Raw genomic sequence first — 24,638 nt, forward strand, 5'->3', positions numbered from 1 at the left:
CTAGTTTCAACTTTATTTTTATTTTCACTTTGTGTGTGTGTGTGTGTGCATGCATTATTATATCTGTACATGCAGAGGAGGAAGTGCTAATGTTGCAGCAGTATGTGGCAAGCCAAAATCCTTGAGAATTTGATAGTAGAGTACGGCCCTACGTTAGTCAAGTCCTCATGTTGCAGCAATATGGGCTATATTTTTTTGCGTGAGTATGAAATTTGTGAGTAAAAATGGTTGTAACAAGCCAAGTGTGAAAGAACGTGAATTCAACTTTGTAGAAGGGATTGTTTCTCTAGGTAACTAGAAGGTACTGGATGCTAAAATGGTATATATTGGGATACAGTTTTGTCATCCAAAATTGGAAAATCCTAATGAAGGCTTTAGAATAGCAAAATTGAGTTCTGCCATGAATTTGTAGAAGGGATTGTTATGTTATGAGATTATCTGCTATTTGGGTTATATTGATTTTTAGAATTTCTATTGGAGTAGGACAAGTAACATGTGGGTCTGTAATGGGCTATGCATTAAAGTTGTAAGTTTTTTGTTTTAGGATTACTAAACAGAAAGTGCTAAGCAAAGGGACTTGCAGACAAGTGCATGAGGACTGTAAGTTGAATCACGGTTATATGATAACATTAATTTTTGGTTAGAATTACTAGTATTTTTGTTCTATTTTCTTTCACTTTATTAGATTAATTTTCCGTATAGATTGATGTGTATGTAGTGAACGGTAAAGTTGTGCCTTGTTGATCATGGACTTAAATCCAAAAACAGCCTTTTTGCATATGCAAGGGTAAGGCTACATACATTATAAAATTCCACAAGCCAATCTTATATTTCCACAAGTGTTTTGTTTTGTTTTATTTTTTTAATTAAATTAAATAAATAAATCAGAGTTTGGATTGCAGTCGTGGACTTATCGTAGTTTAGAAGTTTCTTGTTTAAAACTGCAGAAGTTTGTAGTTTAGAAGTGAAGTTGAAAGTAACTACTCACTGTTTTTTTTTTTTACACAGGGAATCATTGCAGAGTCACAAGATGGCTTTCATTCACGTGGGGGCTAGGAAATCTATTTAATGAAGGAATTCACAATACTCTCAAGGTAAGAATGGCTTGTCTTGTACCCCCTGAATTTTGTCTGGTCTAGTTTCTGAGGAGAAGTTAGAACTTCGGGATGGAATGTACTTTCTAAAGAAGTAGTTTGACTTCAGAGTTGAAATGGAATCAATTTGGTCATGAGTTATGAGCAAAAAGGTGAGATTTCTAAATGTTTTCCGGAACCCAAATTTCATGAAAGTTTTGCATTTTTTTAAAATAAACTTAGTCATCATCAGTTATCAAAAATTTCTTTTGTTGCTTCAATCTTAACTATCCATGTGTTTTACTGATGTGTTTGTTCATTAGTCATTACCACATAAGGTTCTTGAATAACTTTATCTTTGGAATTCACTGAACTAGCAGCTTGAGCTCAATTTTTGGTGGCATCTTTGTGTTGCCTGAGGAAATTGCTATATATGCTTCCACTCTAGGGATAACACAAATTCAAGCACACCAAAGATCATCTTTGTTCCAGGAGATGTGGATTTGAAGACATTATTGGCTCTTTTGGCTTTCATGGTGTGCTACTCTTGGTTTTGCTAATCCTTTTCCAAAGATTCCTCTTTTTTATATTATCTATTCTCAGTGAGTCACCTACTGTTATGTAAATGTGTATTATTTACTACTAATTTATTCCATTCTCCTTTACCCGTTACTTTTCTACTTTTCTCCCTTTCTTTAGTTTGGGGCTTTTCCTTTAAAATAGTGGAGTAAAAGAAAACATCTTTCCAGGTGTTGGAAAACTTGGTGGAAAATTCATTGCCTTATCTTAGGTATAGCTATAAAAAGTACAGGGTTCGGTAAGCCTTTTCATCCCCTTGGACATGGACTATGCTGGGTTTATTTTGTTAACCATGTTACCTGTAACCAATATACAATAGCTAATTTATCTTTTATTTCTCAAGAAACAAGAAGAATGAGAAATGAGAAGCAAGAGAAAAGTTCCAATTTACTTCTAGAGTAGAGAAAGAATACCTGAAGCCCCTCTTACTCTGCTAGCATTGGTGAGGAGCTTTAAGATGGGCTATTTGATGGTACTTCCAAATTCATTATACTTTTAAATTGTATATGATTTTTAATTAATTCTTGAACATATGGAATATAAGTAGTTGCATTTAGATATACATATGTGTGTGGCATTCTAAAATAAAAAGGCTTGATTTCTCATCATGTTTGAGAAGCGTCCCAAGACTAACATTGTCCTATCCTCTTTTGCAGATTTCTTAGAATTGGCATTGCAGTTTGGAATGATTTTGATGTTTGCTTGCGCATTCCCACCTGTCGCAACCTACCCTTCGGCGGGAGGGCGACACGTGACTCATGGGTGCGTCTTCCAAGAAAGGAACACGCACGGAGTCACCACCAACGTTTATTTGAGGAAAACGTCGGAAAAACTAAAAATGACGTGATCTACGAACTTTAAGTGAAAGGTTCAGGAGTTGTATTTACGCACGGGGAAGGTATTAGCACCCCACATGTCCGTCACAAGAGACGGCAACCTTTAATCAAATGTGCAAATATGACTTCAATTTATGTTATCTTCCCCTTTTTTCACGTTCTTATGTCTTTTTATGCCTTATATATTTTTTATTTTTTGTGGTCGACGAGGGTGTTTCCCTTGCTCCTACGTATTCCTCAATTGTGATAAGGAAATCAGACCTACGTAGTTCTTTGAAAACAAAGCGTTTGGTTAAGTTATTTTTTTTATCCTTTTTTTGCAAGATATGTTTTTTGTTGAATGAAAGGTCATTTGAGGCGTTGGACCATTAAGCAATCTTTCAATTTTTTTTTAAAAGAGAGAAAACATTAAGGCTTTTAGAAGTCCACGTTTAACCAATAAAAGCGGAAAAGACCATTTCAAGGCGTTGGACCTTAAAAATGGCTTTTTAGGTGATGAAAAAAGTTTGATTTATGAATTGATTTTAGCCTTAGTTTCACTTTGGTTATTAGTCAATTCGATTAAGAAAGAAAAATCCAAAAGAAAAACGTCCGATTGATTTTTTTGTTTATTTCACTAAAAGATATTTTTTTTATTATATTATTATTTTGCCTCTTTTTTGGTTTTAAACGTGGCTACGACATGATCGAACGGTCGGAATTCATTTTAACATAAGTTAAAAGATGTTACAATACGAATGATCGGTGGAAATTTATTTTATTTTTTATTAGGCGAGAAAATGACTTAAATAAATGACTAAAGCACGTCAAAAGGGGGTACGGAAAGTAAACGAAATGAAAATAAAAGCACGCGAAACAAATGAGGACCACTAAGGGTACATAGAATGATTGAAAAGTTCGATTTCGGGCACTTACCAGTTGAAGACCGAAGAATGACGAAGAACGAACGAAGAACGGTTGAAAATCTTCGCGAAATCACCCACGGAAATGACCAGCGACGTCCAATGTCGGCGAGCTATCTCCTCCAGAAAATCTGTGTACTCGTCGTCCCTGAGCTGGACGCGTCTCTCTCTGTGGAACGACCATCCTTTGATGGCCTCGAAGCGCTGCTGGTGCTCGGCGCTCTTGAAACGGTGGCTATCAAACTCGGGAGCGGCACTAGTCCCTTCAGCCGCGGCGTCCCTCCTAGATCTCTTCGCAGAAAGCTTTTTCGGAGCCATTTCCTGCAAGGACAACCATTTGGAAAGTTAATTTACAAGGAAATACCAATCATTACGAACAAGAGCCAAACAACACTTATATGGTGCGAGTGTCAACATGCACTTTACAAAACAATCACATTGGGGCATGTGCTATTTTATGACACATATCTATATACATGCATTTACACACACACACATAAAATTTTTTGGTGAAAGGCATTTTATGACACACATCCATGTATGTTTTTGACAAGCATTTTCATGCTACATCCCACATATATGCACATTTTTTGGAAGGCTCCTTATGCTACCTACTCACAAATATACATATTTTGAAAGGCATTTTTTTTTGCTACCTATCCAACAAATACAAATTTTTGAAAGGCATTCTTTGCTATATATTCACACACTTTGCAAGGCATTTTCATGCTATATATTCACATATATACATACTATTGAAAGGTATTTTTCATGCTACCTAGGTGCAAGGTATTCCTCATGAGGCAGCAAATTCAAATTCTAGTCAAAAACCTCTCAAACATGTTCTAATATTCATGCATCTTTTACATTCAAAACCAAAAACTTAGATTCCTAGGCGTAAGTCATGCTTTCAGAACTTTAGTCTAGCTTCTACAAAACTGCCCACACACTCACAATGGCAGCCATATGTGCACAATTTGTTTCAAAAGCTAAGTTTCACAAAATCATGCGCAAATGCCATTGAGGCATTTCACCGAACACTCGGTGGACGCATGTTTAAGCATGAAAATCAAGGGAATGGGGGCAATGTGGCATGCCCCATTGTCTCAGAATGCACCAGAGGCCTAGGGCCATCCCCTACAACCCCTTAATTCAAACCAACAAGCATAAAACAAAGCCAAAATTGCTCCATAGATTTGGGCACATTCACACAATTTAAAACACTAAAAGAAAACTAAGATACACCAATGGAAAGCTAGAAAGCCCAAGAATGAGATACTTACTTGATAGAGTGAGTAGCAATACTAAGAATGGAAGCAAAAGCGCAAAAATGGTGGCCTAGGGGTGAAAATCCGTAATTCCCGTGGTGTTGGCATTTTTTGAGTGAGGGGGGAGAGTTTTGGGTGGAGAAAAAACTCCCTCAGTCCTTGTTTTTTATATTTCCAGGTGCAGGGGTGCTCGCCCAGGCGAGCTAACCTGCACTTTTTTTTAGGGAAGACATAAGTATGGCTCTCTACAGGTCGACGTTCACTTACTTGAACCCACTCAGGGTAGATTAGGCATCCAATATTTACTTTAAAGACACAACAATAATAATTATAGGGAATTTAAAGCATACTAGGCTGCCTCCCAGCGGCACTTTCCGTTTGGCCAGCGCTGGGCAAGGGACGACGATCTATTGATCGTGACCCTAGCCTTCGTCCCTAAGTACCTGAAAGTAGGAAACGACATTGCGCGGCAAACTGTGGCCGCGTCACTGTTTTACCTTGATTGGTTTCTGCCTTTAGCTTCGTCCCGACATCTGACCATTGCCTAAGACGATTCTGCCCCTGTTATCACAAAATATGCATGTGTATGCGTATGCATGAGTGTTTTCAAATGCAACAATCTTTTTAGTGAAACCTGGTTAGGTTCAGTTTTAATTAAGCGCTTGGGGAATCCCATGGACTGAGCGAAAAAGGCTCAGGTCATCACAAACTGCACATGGTTTAAAGCACAAAGTGAGGACTAAAGTCTCAAACTCATGTTCTCTTCTTTTAAAAGAATGTGACGAGAAATATACAACAGACAGGAATACCTAGGGGAAACCAAGAAGAACACACATAAAAGTAAAAGAACATGCAGCGATATCCTTAATTGCCCCAAATTCTAAGCATAGTATCGCTTGACAACATCAGAGTTCACGGGTAAAGGTAGCTCCTCGCCATCCATGTTGGTAAGCACCAGGGCCCCTCCGAAAAAAGCCCTTTTCACAACGAAAGGCCCTTCGTAGTTCGGGGCCCACTTCCCTTGATTATCTTTAACAGTGTGGGACATTTTCTTCAGCACAAGGTCCCCCTCATGGAACTTGCGCAAGCGCACCTTCTTGTTGAACGCATTCTTCATTCTTTGTTGATACAAGCGCCCATGGCTCATGGTCGTCAAGCGCTTACCTTCAATAAGGTTGAGTTGGTCATAGCGTGTTTGAGCCCACTCCGATTCTTCTAAGCCTGATTCTACTAGTATCCTCTGGGAGGGGGACCTCTACCTCAAACGGGAGTACCGCTTCCATTCCATAAACTAAGGAGTACGGTGTTTCCCTAGTAGAAGTTCGTACCGAAGTTCAGTATCCATGTAGGGTAAAAAGCAACATCTCATGCCAGTCTTTGTACGACACTGTCATCTTCTGAATAATTTTTTTAATATTCTTGTTTGCTGCTTCCACGGCTCCATTCATCTTTGGTCGGTAGGGCATGGAATTGTGATGCTGGATTTTGAAATCCGTGCACATTTCCTGCATCATTTTGTTATTCAGATTGGTGCCATTGTCAATAATGATCTTCATAGGGAGTTTATACCGACAAATCAGCTCCCTCTTTATGAATTTGACCACTACACTCCTCATGACATTGGTGTAGGAAGCCACCTCGACCCATTTGGTGAAATAATCTATCGCCACGAGAATGAAGCGATGACTGTTCGAAGCCTTGGGTTCGATGGCCTCGATGACGTCTATCCCCCACATGGAAAAAGGCCAAGGGGTGGACATGACATTCAGAGAATGTGGCGGAGCATTGACATTGTCCGCGAACGCTTGACATTTATGGCATTTCCTTACATGAATGCAGCAATCACTTTCCATGGTGAGCCAGTAATAACCTGCTCTCAAGATCTTCCTGGCCATAGCATGCCCATTGGCGTGCATTCCTAACGAACCCTCGTGGACTTCCTCGATCATGTGGTTCGCCTCTTTGGCATCCACGCATCGCAGGAGAGTCATGTCATGATTTCTTTTATATAATATGCTCCCGCTCATGAAGAAACCGGTCGCTAATCTCCTCAATGTCCTTTTATCATTGTCAGAAGCCCCCGATGGGTATTCTTTGTTTTCAACGAATCGCTTGATATCGAAATACCTAGGCTTACAGTCCTGTTCCTCTTCCACCTAACAACAATGCGCGGGTCTGCCACGACACCAGAACTCAATGTATGGTAGGTCCCCATGCGGTGTTAGTTGGAACATGGACGCCAAAGTAGCAAGCGCATCCCCCATTTGATTTTCCTCCCGGGGAACGTGATGGAAGGAGATCTCATCAAAGGAGTCAACCAACTCCTTGATATAGGCTTTGTAGGGTATCAGCTTGGGGTTTCTAGTTTCCCATTCCCCCCTCAGCTGGTGAATCATCAGTGCTGAGTCCCTGTATACTTTAAGCAGTTTGACATTAGAGTCAATTGCAGTCTGGACAGCCAGGACACACGCTTCATACTCAGCCATATTGTTGGTGCAGTCAAACCCCAGCCTGGCTGTGAAAGGTATACATTGATTTCCTGGAGAGACCAATACTGATCCAATGCCATGGCCTAGAACGTTTGATGCTCCGTCAAACCATACGGTCCATTTGTCCCGGTCCTCGTCTAGTTTCTCCTCAAACAAGGCCATGATTTCCTCATCCGGGAATTCGGGATGCATGGGCTGATAGTCATTGAGAGGCTACTGAGCCAAATAATCTGCTAAGGCGCTTCCTTTTATCGCCTTTTGTGTGACGTAAACTATATCAAACTCGGATAGCAAGACTTGCCATTGGGCGGTCCGTCCTGTGAGAGCAGGCTTTTCAAAGATGTACTTAACCGGGTCCATCTTGGATATCAACCAGGTGGTATGGATCAGCATGTATTGTCTTAGGCGGTGGGACGCCCAGACTAAAGCACAACACATTCTTTCAAGCAGGGAGTAATTCATTTCACAGGCCGTGAACTTCTTACTCAAGTAGTAGACATCGTGCTCTCTCTTCCCGGACTCGTCATGTTGCCCCAGCATACATCCCATCGACTCGTCCAAAATCGTCATATACAAGATGAGAGGCCTTCCGGACACTGGTGGCATAAGCACAGGAGGGTTCATGAGATACTGTTTGATCCTTCCAAACGCTTCTTGACAATCCTCCTTCCAGCGGACGGTTTGGTTTTTGCGTAAGAGTTTGAACAACAGCTCACAAATAGCAGTGAGCTGTGATATGAATCTGGCAATATAATTCAAACTTCCCAAGAAACCTTGGACTTGCCTCTCGGTACGGGGTTCCGGCATCTCAAGGATGGCCTTTACCTTTTCAGGGTCCACCTCTATCCCTTTCTGGCTTACGATGAAACCTAGCAATTTCCCTGATTTGACCCCGAAAGTGCACTTAGAGGGGTTTAACCTCAATTGATACTTCCTAAGCCTTTCGAACAACTTCCGCAGGTTGACAAGGTGCTCCTCCTCGGTCTTAGACTTGGCAATTATGTCATCCACATAGACCTCGATTTCTCAGTGCATCATATCATGGAACAAAGCTACCATAGCCCGTTGATAAGTTGCCCCAGTGTTCTTGAGTCCAAAGGACATTACCTTATAACAAAACATTCCCCACAGGGTGACAAAGGTAGTCTTATCCATATCTTCTGGCGCCATTTTTATCTGATTGTAACCGGAGAACCCATCCATGAAGGAAAACAAAGCGAAGTTGGCCGTATTATCCACGAGGATATCGATATGCGGCAAAAGAAAATTGTCTTTGGGACTGGCTTGATTCAAGTCCCGATAATCCACACACATTCGCACCTTCCTATCCTTCTTAGGGACTGGTACAATGTTGACAACCCATTCTGGGTATCGAGCGACAGCCAAAAAACCAGCGTCAAATTGTTTATTTACCTCTTCTTTTATTTTCAAGGATGTCTCGGGCTTCATCCTCCTCAGTATTTGTTTTACCAGGGAACACTTGGGATTTAGAGGTAATCGGTGCTGTACAATGTCAGAACTCAAACCGGGCATATCTTGGTACGACCAATCAAAGATGTCTTGGTAGTCTTTTAGTAGGGCTGTCAATTCTTCACGGATGGGTGTGGTCATACCCGTGCCTATCTTTACTTCTTTTTTCCCACCGCCGGTTCCTAAGTCCACTAGTTCTGTCTCTTCTTGATGAGGCCCCATCTCTTGGTCCTCCTGGGCGACTATCTTCTCCAACTCTGGGGGAAGTCCCACATCCTCGTCCTCTTCATCCTCCGTTTGATTTGTTTCATGCTCGAAATCGATGGTTGGGTCCCAGGTATTAGTACCTTCGAGGGACTCATCGTCGGATCTGGCGTTTTAAACGTAAAGAAATAAACATGCAAATGGATGAGAATGGGTAGAGACGTAGGAACAGATGAAGAAAGATCTTTGTATTATAAATTTAGGAACAAAAGACATAAAGCCTTAACAAAAGGAAACTCTAAAGCCTAGGCCTAACTGTAGAGTTTAAAAGCCACAAAGGGTTACATTATGCTTGTTCGTAAATGTCCGGGCGTTCCTCCACTTGCCAATTTCCTAGTCAGAAACCAGGAGGGCATGGCCGTACCAAATCCGACCCATTTGGCGAATCATCTTTGCATATCGCAATGACTTGGCCTTCGTGTCCTAGACCCGCACTTATAAAGCTCCTACTGATGTGGCCGGGCGGGCCTCCTTCGACTTCTTGTCCCAATCGCGAGCCATGACTTCTACTCTTCCTTCCTGCAACGCTTTTCCTTATGTCCGCTTATGTGGGTTTATAGCCTAACCCAAACTTCCCACGGTTTCCTCTGGCGCTTATCAGGCTGGTTCTGCCGCCGTTGTCCTTGCCTAAACCCATTCCGGGCTTGTAACCATTCCCCAACATCACTCGGGCCACCATTACTGCCGTATCGGACAGGTAAGGTTGCCCAGAGAAGGAATCTACAGAGGCAATGCTTAACACCTCAAAAGATTGGAAGGCTGTTTCTAATGACTCCTCCGCGGCTTCCACATATGGCATAGAGGACGGGCAACTCACCAAGATGTCTTCCTCGCTCGATACGATAACCACATGCCCCTCTACTACGAATTTCAATTTTTGGTGGAGTGTAGAGGGAATAACTCCCACCGAGTGGATCCACGGGCGCCCCAAAAGGCAGCTGTAAGTGGGGTTAATGTCCATTATTTGAAAGGTAACCTAACAGGTATGGGGGCCTATCTGTACAGGGAGGTCGATCTCTCCCCTAACCTCTCGGCGTGTGTCGTCGAAGGCACGAACTATCATGGAACTTGGCTTTAGATGGGAAGCATTAAACGGTAATTTCTCCAAAGTGCTTTTGGGCATTACGTTTAAACTGGAACCGTTATCGATGAGCACCTTGGCTACGACGTGGTCCATGCACTTGATTGATACATCCAAAGCCCTGTTATGCCCTCTCCCCTCGGCAGGGATTTCTTCTTCGGCAAAGGCGAGATAATTGTTGGCGGTGATATTATTGACGAGTCCCCCAAAGCCCTCTACAGAGATATCTTGAGCCACATTAGCTTCGTTCAAGACCTTTACTAGTAAAGCCCGATGAGGCTCAGAGCTCATGAGTAGTTCCAATAGAGAGACCCTGGCCGGGGTTTTGTTGAGCTGCTCAATGACCTTGAACTCGCTCTGCTGAATAATGTGGAGAAACTCGCTTGCTTCCTCTAGCGACACTTCCTTCTTGCCACAACCATCCCTTTTCTCTGGAAGACCTTTCATTGGAATATCCTCGTTCGGAGTGAGGGTCGTCTTGTCATTTTCTTCCACCACCTTTGCCTTCCCCTTAACGTTTGCGGGTTGTGTTGGCAGGTCAGGAGGTACAAACACACGACCGCTGCGGGTCACACCGCTCAGCCCCGTGATATTGGTTACCTTGGCCGACAATGAACTAATGTCGGGGTCCTCTTTTTTCCTTTTACTCGGAGGTGTATACCTCCATGGGACTGTGTGGCTGTTTTGGTATGGGAAAGGAACAGGTTTAGCTGCCGAGGGGTATCGGGGCTTTTGTGAAGCTGCATCCTTGGTGAAATATATCACCAAAGGTTTAGGCCTTCCAAAACTTCTCTCATCTGCGGACTGCACACATATATGTTGCTCTTCCCTCCCCTCATCGCCGACTTCCAGTCGGCCTTGATCTATCATTCGTTGCAACAATTCCTCCACTGCTAAACATGTTTCCATGTGATGTAGCGAGCCGGGATGCAACAAACAAGAATCCTCTTCATGCCCACCACGGGGAATTACACCTCCCTTTTGTAGGGCCTCATAGATAAACCTCCTAGGGGTCGCCATGTCCTTTAAAGGCTTAGACCTGCATGACCTATTCGACTCAATGGCGTTAACTGCTCCCCCTCCATGATTGGCGAGCGGTTTTGTTTTTACATTGGGTCGATCCTCTTGAAACGTCAGCCATCCGGCGTCTATCAAATGTTGGACCTTGTATTTAAGGGCCAGGCATTTTTCGGTGCAGTGACCTGGGGTTTTCCCATGGTACATGCAAGTTGCGTCATGATCATACCATTTTGGGAAATGATGTTGGTAGATCTTCCCGGGAGTTATTACGACCATTTGGTTGGCGATGAGGGACGACAAGAGGTCTTCGTACGCCATTGGGATCGGGGTGAATTCTGGAACTGGCTTCGGGGGAAAGTTCCTCATCGCGTTGGAACCGGCACCAAAGTGGGCATTGCCGGCCGGGCGAGTCGTGGTTGGAGTCAGAGCTTGGGGAGCCTCCCTCTGGATGGGGGCGGGCGCTCTAGGCTGTACGGGCGCTGAATTAGAGGAATTCCTGACGCGAGCTGAAAAGCTCGGATGATGTTGCGCGTACTGATGTGTACCATGAGAGGTCTGCGTGGGCTTGACCCATGCGGGCGCCGAAGTGACGGCAAGGGTATCTCCTTCCTTCCTTTTTTCCCCAGTTGCTCCGATTCTCTTAGCATTGGCACTTGTGGAGGAAACGTAATCGAACTTCCCTCTTTTCAACCCTACTTCGTGATGTAAGCTCCATTGGAACTTGTAGGCCTAGGATCTTCTTCATCAATAGATTCCTTTGCTTCTTGGAAGATGAATGGCAGTGGAATGGAGAAAGGAAGAGAGAGAGGAGACACCACTTCAAGGAGAAGATGAGTCTAGAAGAAGCTCACCACCATAGGAGGCCATGGATGAGAGCTTGGAGGAAGAAAGAGATGAATGAAGGGAGAGGGAGAGAAGAGCATGAAATTTTGTGCTCTAAATGAGCTTTGAAATCTGAAGTTTAATATTCAAATGATCAAAGTTAAAAAAAAATGCACACACATGACCTCTATTTATAGCCTAAGTGTCACACAAAATTGGAGGAAAATTTGAATTTCAATTCAAATTTCACTTGAATTTGAAATTGAATTTGTGGAGCCAAACTTTGGAGCTTAAATTTCACTAATCATGATTAGTGAATTTTAGTTATGGTTCAACCCACTAATCCAAGATCAATTCCAAGATTCTCCACTAAGTGTGCTTAGGTGTCATGAGGCATGTAAAGCATGAAGGACATGCACAAAGTGTGACTATATGATGTGGCAATGGGGTGTAGTAAGCAAATGCTCACCTCCCCCTCTAAAATTTAATTGGATTGGATAGAAAACTCCAAGTAGATTGTGCCAGAGATGCACGAGAAGCCCTAGGGTTCTTATGAGCCTTAGGGTAGATTTCGGGCCCATGGGCTAAGTACGAGCCCACTTATCTTTGTAAATATTAGATTAAGATTTCATTATTTTTGGGCCTTGTATTTAGGGATCCATAATGTAGGTAGGGTACCCTAGAAATATAGGATTTTTCAGCCCTTGTATTTTAGGGCACCTAGACTAGTTTTTGTATTAGGGGTAGTTTTGTAATTTCACATGCACTAAGTGAATATTTGATGTGTGTTGGGAAATAAATTTAATTGGATTGGGCTTCAAAATAAATTTCATAATGTGGAGGTTGTCTAAGAAGGGAAATTTCTTTAATATTTGTCTTTATTTCAAAATGTCTTTCCTTCTTAGCTAACCTCTTGGAGAAGACACTTACCTCCTTACACTCCTCCTTAACCATTAAAGGTTGTCCTTCTTCTTGGGGGTAGATCTCTTCACTAGATTCTTCCCATTTTGCTTCTTCACTTTTACTAGAGGAAGGTGAAGTAGTAGCCTCATCTTGGCTACTATAAATGTCTTGGCCCCTCATAATCATGGTTTTCTTGGTGGGGCACTGAGAAGTAATGTGTCCTCTTCCAAGACATTTAAAGCACTTCATGGAGCTAGTCTTCTCTGGCATACTAGCCTTAAGGGGTTGTTTTTCTATTGTCTTCCCCTTATCATCTTTAGGCTTAGAAGGTCTCACCCCTATGATTTCTTGACCTTGGTCTTTCTTTGGATAAGAGTGAGAACCATAAGATTTTGAAGTAGACTTCCTTTTAAGTTGTTGCTCTACCCTTATTTCCCAATCTAAATTAGCCTCTACATTGTCCTTCCCATGAAAGTATGAGAGGTTAATGTTAGTCTCTTGAGGCTTTCTTTCCTTTTCTTTCCTATGGGAGTGAGGTCTAATATATGACCTATGCCTTCCTTCATAATAGTCACGAAGTTCTTCACTTAGGCTCTTGCAAGAGTTATGACTACTATAGGAGGCATGTTTTTCTCTTTTCATTTCTTTCTTCCTCTCTTATTTTCTCTCTTTCATCTTGACTTATTTCTTCCACTCTTTTTTTACCTTTTTCTTTTCTCTCTTATTTTTCTTTCCACAACTTAAGGGATCTCAACTTATCTAATATCTTATACAATGGGTCCTTAGGAGTAGAACCCTCACCATTAACACTAGATGAAGAATAAAGACTCATGTTGGTTCCTAAGTTATGGTTCTTTCTTGTTGGCGGTTTGAAAACAAAAGGTAAAAGAAACAATGGTTGAAACTAGCCAAAATAAACACTAAAAGAGGTGTGAAAGATAAGGTAAAAACTAATTGGTAAAAGGCAAGCTATCTAGGCGGTTTGACAATGGAGGGTAAAGGAAATAAGCTATGAAAGTAAGCAAGAAATTAAAGTGCAAGAAATGCAAACTAGGCAGATCCTAAGAGTGTTTGGATGACCTCATTTAAGGTTCCCAACAAAACACTCACTATCCTAAGGGAAAATTGCCTAAAATTATTACACACAAATGGAATTAGGGTGACCTAGCGGAGGCTCCCAACTTTCTTCCAATGAAAGGCCTTTTTGTTACAAAATTTGAAAGCAAAGCAAATTTCCAATTACAAAATTACAAAGAAAAAAGTCCTCAATTGAGGTGGCTATTCTCTCTTTAGTGTTTCACTCAATTTGGAGTGCTTCTTAGTCCAATAGCTCTTAAGGTGGTTGGCCCCTTGCTTCTTGACTTAAATTCTTCAAGATATGGCACCAATCCTCCTTTCCAATTCCCTATATGGCAACTCACAAGCAAGGAAACAAAGAGACAAGCAATAACCAAAGTCCAAAAAAAAATGAAATGAAAGCTAAACCAATAGAGTTTTAACAAGACAAATTTTCAAGGATTATTCAACAATTAAAGCAATGAAAAGCACAAAAAAGCAAGCTAGGACTCAAAGAGAAACCTAGAATGGCTCTAGAGTAGAGTAGAAAAACTAAAAAAAAAAGACTCAAGAAACCTCTAGTTTTGGCACTTGTTTTCACAATAATTATCAATTGAAATTTCAGAACTAGGATTGGTATAAAATAGGCACCAATTGTAGAACAAATTTTGAGCCAAAACAACAAGCACACTTTCCTTTCACTTTTTTTTTTCCTGGACACTGATTTTTCTGCCAACTTGTGAGATTTTTCTTATTTTTTCCTTTAATCCAAATCGCTTGGTTCTTTTTTTTATAATTTTTGTCCAGATGTCTAGAAAATTCAGTAAAACTTTCAGCTCAAAAAACGTAGTGACCAATTCCCAGAAATTTATACAAGTTCGTATGTTCAAGCTGCCAGCACCAGCGATTTCAACCTAGAAATCAAGAGTAGTGTTTATGTTGCTTAAGGCTTGGATAGTTACAATTTGTTTTTTCTTATGCTCAATTATCTTGAATAACACAATTCAAGAGAGCTTAAGACTTATTTTGATTCACAAATCCAGCCACAATTCAACACCACAACTCAACTTCATCATAGGCATCATGTAGGAAACTTAGAAAACAAAAAAAAAGGAGTTCAACAACAAGACTACTTCTAGGAATTGATTTAGAACATGTTATGAACTAAATAACATGCATGAATTAGACTTAAAATTCAAAAGATAGGCTAAGAATGACAAGAATACATGAACAAATGTATCTATAATTCAATCAACAAAATAAAAATTCAACACAAACTTAGAACATAATGTGACAATTACTATGACTAAACATGACTCTAAGACAACATGGATTAAGTGATTTACACTTAGATTTTTGTGTTTTTTTTTCTAATCAATATTTTGGAAGAAAAATTTAGATCTAAGGTTCAGCACAAGAATATTATGAATGAAAAATGATAGAACCTAAAATAAACACAGAAACATGATTCAAGAGTAGATCTACAAAATATGAACCATAGAAATGCAAGAACAAGTGTAGATCTAAGATTTAATCGGTTTATTTTTTTGAATCTACTCTAAACAGAACCAAACCACAAGACAATGGAGGATATACAAGGAGAATAAGATGAAGAACAAGGAATTAAAGAGAATTCACCAAACAAAAAGATAGAGGAAGCAAAAGAACATCACCTAGATGAAGATGCTCTTGATACCACATGATGTAAGCTCCATTGGAGCTTGTAGGCCTAGGATCTTCTTCATCAATGGATTCCTTTGCTTCTTGGAAGATGAATGGCAGCGGAATGGAGAAAGGAAGAGAGAGAGGAGACACCACTTCAAGGAGAAGATGAGTCTAGAAGAAGCTCACCACCATAGGAGGCCATGGATAAGAGCTTGGAGGAAGAAGGAGATGAATGAAGGGAGAGGGAGAGAAGAGCACGAAATTTTGTGCTCTAAATGAGCTTTGAAATCTGAAGTTCAATATTCAAATGATCAAAGTTAAAAAAAAAATGCACACACATGACCTCTATTTATTGCCTTAAGTGTCACACAAAATTGGAGGGAAATTTGAATTTCAATTCAAATTTCACTTGAATTTGAAATTGAATTTGTGGAGCCAAACTTTGGAGCCAAGATTTCACTAATCATGATTAGTGAATTTTAGTTATGGTTCAGCCCACTAATCCATGATCAATTCCAAGATTCTCCACTAAGTTTGCTTAGGTGTCATGAGGCATGTAAAGCATGAAGGGCATGCACAAAGTGGGACTATATGATGCGGCATTGGGGTGTAGTAAGCTCACCTCCCCCTCTAAAATTTAATTGGATTGGGCTTCTACCAATTCAATTAAATTTATTTCCCAACACACATCAAATATTCACTTAGTGCATGTGAAATTACAAAACTGCCCCTGATACAAAAACTAGTCTAGGTGCCCTAAAATACAAGGGCTGAAAAATCCTATATTTCTAGGGTACCCTACCTACATTATGGAGCCCTAAATACAAGGCCCAAAAATAATGAAATCTTAATCTAATATTTACAAAGATAAGTGGGCTCCTACTTAGCCCATGGGCCCGAAATCTACCCTAAGGCTCATAAGAATCCTAGGGCCTTCTCTTGCATCTCTGGCCCAATCTACTTGGAGTTTTCTATCCAATGCCCTTGTGGGGTAGGATTGCATCACTTCAATTCTTTCCCCAGTGAATACCAAGTCCGCGAAGCTGGAAGGCATGTAGCCTACCAACTTCTCATAGTAAAACACTGGCAAGGTGTCTACCATCATGGTAATCATCTCCCTTTCGACCATGGGAGGGGCCACTTGTGCTGCCATGTCTCTCCACCGCTGTGCATACTCTTTAAAGGTCTCACCTTCCTTCTTAAACATATTCTGTAGCTGAGTGCGATCGGGAGCCATATCAGAATTATACTGATATTACCTTAGGAAAGTAGTAATCAGGTCCTTCCAAGTACGGATGCGGGAAGCTTCCAGATTAGTGTACCAAACAACCGCGGCTCCAGCCAAGCTATCTTGGAAAAAGTGTATTAACAACTTTTCATCCCTAGAGTGCGCCCCCATCTTGCGACAATACATCTTGAGATGGTTCTTAAGACAAGTCGTCCCTTTATACTTGTCGAAATCAGACACTTTGAATTTTGGGGGGATGACGACATTCGGTACCAAGCAAAGATCCGTCATGTCCGTGAACGGATAGTCACCAAAGCCTTCAACAGCTCTCAATCTCTCCTCGAGGAGATCGAGTTTCCTTCTTTCTTTGGCCGCCGGGGGTGGTCCTTCTGTGGACAAGAATATTGGCTGTGCTGTGAGGTTGGGCTGAGGCAATGTGTTTGGAGCCGGCCCCATGACGAGGATCGGGGGGTAGAAATCGACATCCCCTTGGGCATACTCTCGATGATCTTCATGGACCTCGTCGGGCTATCAAGGAGGCTCCCCTTCGAGGATGGGGGAAGAGACATGACCCGCATCATCATGCATGACTGGCGGCGTGTAATTAGGTGGTAATCCATAAGGGTAAGCCACCCGGTTGTATCCCAAATGGGGGTTGCTGTTGTGCTCCAGTGTGCTCCTTTCTCATCCTACCGTGTTTGGGGGAGGATGGTCCGCAGTAGCTAGGAGAGTTGGGTCTGCTTCGGTAGCCGAACTAACAGCAGCAGCGGTGGCCACGTTTTTCTCCATGAGTTGTCTCATTCCTAACATGGCCTCCATCATGGAAGCCATTTGTTCTTTCAAAGTCGACATGTCGGCTTTCATCTATTCCTGTGTCTCCTCTTGATCTCCCATCGTTCTAGATTTGGATCTGGTGCGATAGGGATGCCTTGGGGCGCGTTTAGTTATGGTGTATTTCCTAAAAAACCAAACGTGTGGAGTAGGTAAAGAATAATGAATGCATGCTAGAGATAAAATGCAGAAGTGATTTGATTCGCACTGACTTTTGGAGTAAAAACATGGGATAAACTCATTTTATTCAAAAAGTTATAACTAGTCAAGATCTGAGTGACAATATAAGTTTCCTAGCGGTTTCTAATTATATAGGTCATTAAATCTATCATGTGCTGACAATAGCCGAGAAGTCCGTGGATCTCTTCGGGGGCGGAGTAGGTGTTTGCCATCGCTTTGGCCTTGGCTAGCAATCGGGGAAGTTCTTGACTCCCATTCAAGGTAAGAGCAAATTGGTCCATCCACATTGTTGCCTCTTGATGTAATGAGTTGATCACCCTTCCTCTAGCCTCCTTTTCCGCGTACACTTGGGCATACTCGTCCGCCACTCTATGCTCGTGGGCCGTGGCTAGATTTAGTTCTTCTTGGTATTTGCTGACGATGGCTAACATGTTGGTCTCTGTCTCACATAACCGCTGAGACAGGTTTCTTTTGGACCTTGAGCAAACCTTCAACTCATCTTTCAAGATCAAACTGTCCACTCGTGATTGGTCGCTTTCCTCTCTCCGGAGCTTAAGCTCACTGTTGCTACCCCACAGAGCCCCTCGGAACTTGTTCCGGCCGTGCTCTTCCCTACGAGCCCTCTGGGTCTCTTGTTCCAAGGATTTGGTGGTAGCTGTATTTATATCTCTCAGTTCGGCATTCTCCTTTCGGATCTTCAGAGCTGCTGATTTGAACCTTTCTTTGACTGTTTGAGCTTTCTCGAGTTCTGTCCTAAGGGCCTGCACCTCTTCATCTTCCTCTGGTGCCTCAACTTCCTCCCTTTTAGCGATTCTCAAACATGGGAGCCAATCCAAACCTTGCACGTGGGCTCTCAACCACTTACGGTAGCCACCAATGGGCCCATTGTTACTGCCCCTGAGTTCTTTTTCCTTCTTTCGTACCACCTCCCATGACTTGCGGACCTTCTGAAGTGTCTCCACGTTGGCCTTATTGAAACCTCGTGAAATGACAAGCACGATCTCTTCCTCTAGTGGTGCCCCTCTCATAGGGTAGCCAAGTTGTCTTATAGCAAGAACGGGATTGTAACTGATGCAACCCCTCGTCCCCATCATGGGAACATTCGAAAATCCTCCACATGAAATAAGAACTCCGATTCTTCCTTTTTTCCATCGAGGGAACTAGTTGATAGATGCTTCTTCTTTGTTTGCTAAGAGTTGGTCCCAATTTGCGCCTCCTTTCTCTATGCATGAACGGTGACTTTCTAGCGGGCAAGCATGCCTTACCTCTTGGCGAAAAAGGTGTGAAACCAACCATACATAAAGAGTTGGAGTACAGCAAACAATCCTCGTACTGCTCTTCTCACATCTTCGGTCGAAGGTGTCATATAGGTTGGCTAGCATAGCGACAACCGAGCTTTCCTTGTGGTCATGATAGGCGAAAAAAGCGCTGATCGCTGCTAGGTCCACCAACCCATCCACATTCGGAAAAAGGACTCCTCATTGCGAGAATGTCTATGAACGGGGCCCATTCGCCTTTACCTGCCAAGTTTCTTGCTTTTGCCTCCAAATATTTTCTCGGTATTCCAACCACCCCATTTTCGACTTGCTTTCTGTGGTCTAATTCCTGCGCCGAGATTTGGACTATCTTAGAAATTCTAACTAATGAGGGATAGAACCCTGAGAAGAGGTATGGTCTCCTTTCCCCTAGAGGGCATCCTAGGATCTCTTCAAATTCTTCTACCATGGGTGATAGCTGGAAGTCCCCAAAGGTGAAGCACCTCAACGGCTGATCATAAGACTGGGCGAGGGAGGCAATGGCCTCTGTGGAGACTTCTACCATGGCTAGGTCCCAGATTTTACCGTAAGCTTTGCGAAAAGCTTGCCGCTGGAGCTGACCCATCAACTGCCCTAACTCTTTTAGACTAGTGATCCCTAGGCTCTTGACCTCAACTTGATAGAACCTCTTTTTAAGCGAAGGCGTTTGACTTGATCCCATGTTTTACTAAAGTGAAACAAAATCGGTGTGAATCAAAACTCCGACATCTATCATGGGTGGAATGGATGAATGCATGAAGAAATGCATATGAGACAGATGCAATTTATGAATACGGGAGCCTGGGAAATTGTCTCCTTCTTAGATACAACGTCTCGGGGTAGCACGGTGCCTAACGTATGTATTTAAGAAGGTGACACGGACCCTCCGTTGGTTTGCCAAAGAGAGGGGATCAAGACAGAACCCGTGCATGATGCATATGCGAAAGGCACAACACGTGGATGTATATGGTACGACAATATTCACAAACAAATATAAGCAAAAAGGTACGTGACACTTATGCATGGCAGTGTGAAAAATGGCACGCAGCGTGTTTGCTCCGTGCCTCTATTTTAGGTACCTACATGGGAAGGAGCTAAAAAGGCTTTTAGTGATAATTCCCAAGGTGGTCATATCTCTCTTGATGGTCTCTAGAGGTATCATTCCCTTCGAAGAACATATTGTAGCAGTAGGGACTACTAGAAACAATATGTTATCAAAGAGAAAAACTCTAGATGAGGGTTCACTGTAATCAAGCAAGTCGGAGACCTAGCATGATCACAGATTCACCTCCGCTCCTTATGTTCCCACGAACCCGGGTATAGGGCCCTTTTTCAACTCACCATGTGTGCAAATAATGTTGGTGTTTGTGTGCATCAAATGAATAAATATTTACCTAATGCATACATTTTAAAACACACTAAAAGCATCAAAGAGTTATATACAAGAACATAAGAAAATAAAGGGAAACCAACAAAGGAGAAAGTCATGATAAAACATTGCACGAGATTAAATGGCCTAACTCTTTAAAAACAGTCTCCAGTGGAGTCGCCAACTGTCGCAACCTACCCTTCGGCGGGAGGGCGACGCGTGACTCGCGAGTGCGTCTTCCAAGAAAGGAACACGCGTGGAGTCACCACCAACGTTTATTTGAGGAAAATGTCGGAAAAACCAGAAAAGACGTGATCTACGAACTTTAAGTGAAAGGTTCGGGAGTTGTATTTACGCACGGGGAAGGTATTAGCACCCCACACGTCTGTCACAAGAGACGCAGCCTTTAATCAAATGTGCAAATATGACTTCAATTTATGTTATCTTCCCCTTTTTTCACGTTCTTATATCTTTTTATGCCTTATATATTTTTTATTTTTTGTGGTCGACGAGGGTGTTTCCCTTCCTCCTACGTATTCCTCAATTGTGATAAGGAAATCAGACCTACGTAGTTTTTTGAAAGTAAAGCGTTTGGTTAAGTTATTTTTTTATCCTTTTTTTGCAAGATATGTTTTTATTGAATGAAAGGTCATTTAAGGCATTGGACCATTAAGCAATCTTTCGATTTTTTTTAAAAGAGAGAAAACATTAAGGCATTGGACCTTTAATAATCTCTTTATTTTTGAAAGAGGTAATAAAGTTACGTGTTGATTTTAGGCTTTTAGAAGTCCACGTTTAACCAATAAAAGCGTAAAAGACCATTTTCAAGGCGTTGGACCTTAAAAATGGATTTTTAGGTGATGACAAAAGTTTGATTTATGAATTGATTTTAGCCTTAGTTTCACTTTGGTTATTAGTCAATTCGATTAAGAAAGAAAAATCCCAAAGAAAAACGTCCGATTGATTTTTTTAGTTATTTCACTAAAAGATATTTTTTATTATTATATTATTATTTTGCCTCTTTTTCGGTTTTAAACGTGGTTATGACATGACCGAACGGTCGGAATTCATTTTAACAGAAATTAAAAGATATTACAATACGAATGATCGGTGGAAATTTATTTTATTTTTTATTAGGCGAGAAAATGACTTAAATAAATGACTAAACCACGTCAAAAAGGGGTACGTAAAGTAAACGAAATGAAAATAAAAGCACGCGAAACAAATGAGGACCACTAAGGGTACATAGAATGAATTGAAAAGTTCGATTTCGAGAACTTACCGGTTGAAGACTGAAGAACGACGAAGAACGGTTGAAAATCTTAGCGAAATCACCCACGGAAACTTCACAGAAGCGTTACGGAAGCGCCTCGGCTTGGATTTTCTTCACGGAAACAATTTTTCTCACTAATTTTAAGTGAATATCATATACCAGGAGGGTTGAACATTTTTGTTCTTCCCTCCTTCCCCTATTTATAGGAAAAGGAAGGAGAAGCTTGCCACCCAGCTCACCCAGGCGAGCTAGGTTGCTTCCCGCCTTCTGGAGAACTTCCTGGAAGGCCCAAGTGGGCCTGGTTGCTATTTGCACCCCCTGTTTACTAAATACACCCTTTGCCTTTTTTGCTGATTCTTTTTTCGTAACGTTACGGAAACTTATGAATTACGTAACGATACTTGTTTTCTTTCCGTAATGTTACGGAACCTTACGGATTACATAATCATCCCCTTTTTGCCTTCTGGAATGTTACAGAACTTTATAGATTGCGCACTAACACTTCCTTTTAACTTCCGGCATGTCACGGAACTTCACGGATTGTGCTACAACGCTTTCTTTTGACTTCCGGCATGTCTCAGAACTTCACGAATTGCCTAACGATGAGTGCCAAGTACCTCGAAGTGGTCAAACGAGGGTCGCATCCCAACAACGGATGGTTCCTGGACGAAATTAGGGTATGCACCACCTGCATTTGCTTTTGCTACTGTGGTATAAATGCTTTTATCTACCTCCCTTTTTTGCACTTGCTTTTGCTTGCCTTTACGGATTGTTGACAACTTACTTGATCAGAACAACCTTATGGAGATCAGGACAGATTCATTGAAGCTGTTAGTAATTTTGAGGCGGCATGTTCCTCGTGCCGCAGCAACAGTAGGAGTCTGGCTTAACATATTTCAGGTATTTATTTATATATACAGACTTTGGAAGGTGCTTGTCAATTATTTTTTATAATCCACTTCATATTAATTATAAATTGGAAAACATGTTCACCAAATAACCAACTATATGGAAGATATCTACACCATGAATTATACACTTGATTTGTATACAACTCTAATTTGAGAACATTTTTCATTTTGTAGTTTCTTATACTGATGTCTATATGCACCAACTGTGCTATTTTAGCATGGCTATATGATGAGGAGGGAAAATGGAAAATAGAGCCTGGACTTGCATCAATTTTAATCATGGAGCATGTCCTCTTGTTGACTAAGTTCGGTTTCTCTCGCTTCTTTCCTGAGGTGATTGTTTTGCTTCCCAAAAATAAGTGTATGTTTGAAAATACTTTTAAAACTCTATTGGTTGTAAGGCTGTTTCCATATTCATATTCATTTTTATATAATGTAGTTACCAAACATTCTCCATAAGCGAGTCTAGTGCGTAGTTTGTAGTTTGTTAAATGAAAGTGCTTGACTTGTTCTAAAATTTTTTACATTCAATTTTTTTTAATAAAATAACTATTATTTAATCACAAATCATAACTTATATAAATTTTTTATGATAATTAGAACTATTTTGTATTAATATTCAACCACAATTCATCAGTTATATTTTTTTCTAAAATTATACTATAGGTTATGCAATTTATACCTAGTAATTAATTGAAATCATAGACAATATGAATATTTTTGTTTATTTGACAATAATATGGATAAAATTTTATACATGTAATATAACAATTTTCAGCACAAAATATTGAATCATGTAATATAAAATTTTAATCATGTAATATAACATATATCACAGTATAAGAATCATTGTTTATTCATGTGTGTTCCCATTATAATACTATTATTTAAGAAACTAGATCAACAACTCACCGTTGATTTGCATGGTTAGGAGTGGACAAACTAGATCAACAGCTCACCAACTAGATTTATTCAGCCTCTATTAGCTTATTTATTTATTTGTTATATAACTAAAACTTATGATATTTATATAACTTAATAATTATAAATTAATATAACATAACAGTTTTATACATACTATAATAAATTTACTATTGGCTTATTTATTTGTAATGTGTGAATTTTTTTGTTTTGTTAATTAATATAAATTAATTTTCAGATGTACCATATAACTACTATTGAGCAAATTGAGACAATGTTACACTTTTGCTTAATTTTAATAAAAAAATGTTAAGTAAATAAAATAAATATATTTTAATATTTAATATTAGGACCATGGTTGTAGCATTTATATAATTATGATGGTTTTATGATATTTTTAGAGATCTAAAGCCAATTTTTTTATTAGTGTTTGGGCCACAAGAGCAAAATCTGCGTTCTCAAGGTGGAAGCGGCAATATGGTAATTGTTGTCCTTTGCAGACATGGAATTTTGTTTGAGCATATCATAATTGTCCTTACCTAAGTGATGAGAGGCTTGCAAATTTGGGAAGAAAAAAATACTATAAAATTTATCTAGTTTGAAGCGAAAGTTTCCCTGCCCCTCTAATACCTAAATTAATTTCCTGTAATTTCATATCTTGCAGATTTTCAAGAGTGGACCACTTTTCATATCTTCCAAAGGTGTGTTTTTTCCCACTAGTTTACATATTTTCTTCCAAGAAACAAAACATTTATGTAATTTGTAGCAGCCGGTAAGAGCAGATCTGATGTGTCTTTTCTTCTGTGTTATACATGATAGTCCTAACTCTTACCTAAATGTTTAAAGCTAAAGGTAGAGGAGAAATGAATGTTGTAGACTGATAGTTTTCTTTCCCTTTTACAGAATAAATCACTCTCTTTTGCATCTTTGCAAACCTCTCCTCCATTATGAAAACCTATAGAAATCATATAGAATTTATAAAATACACTAACTCGCTTTTTTCAAATTATTTTTCATTATTAAGAAAGGTAACGAAGATAAAATACAAGTTTGTTTTATAGCAATTGTTATTAATCTTTGTTGTTTTAAGGTCAATCTTATAATCGTTAGTTCATCAAGCATTACATAAAGATTCAATCATCATACATCAAAGCATTTCCATAACTCATATAGTAACATGTCATTCTTCTTTATTCATAAAG

At 40.5% G+C, this 24,638-nt stretch overlaps 1 long non-coding RNA gene across 1 annotated transcript; it reads left to right on the top strand.

Moving 5' to 3' along the window:
• Nucleotides 1–23,861: 23,861 nt before the first annotated feature.
• Nucleotides 23,862–24,430, top strand: LOC114379768. Its single transcript, XR_003659601.1, has 3 exons — nt 23,862–23,916; nt 24,101–24,137; nt 24,340–24,430. It is a non-coding gene; the product is annotated as an uncharacterized LOC114379768 (long non-coding RNA).
• The last annotated feature ends 208 nt before the right edge of the window (nt 24,431–24,638 follow it).

Source organism: Glycine soja, chromosome 12, assembly GCF_004193775.1.
Source record: "Glycine soja cultivar W05 chromosome 12, ASM419377v2, whole genome shotgun sequence".
NCBI lineage: Eukaryota > Viridiplantae > Streptophyta > Magnoliopsida > Fabales > Fabaceae > Glycine > Glycine soja.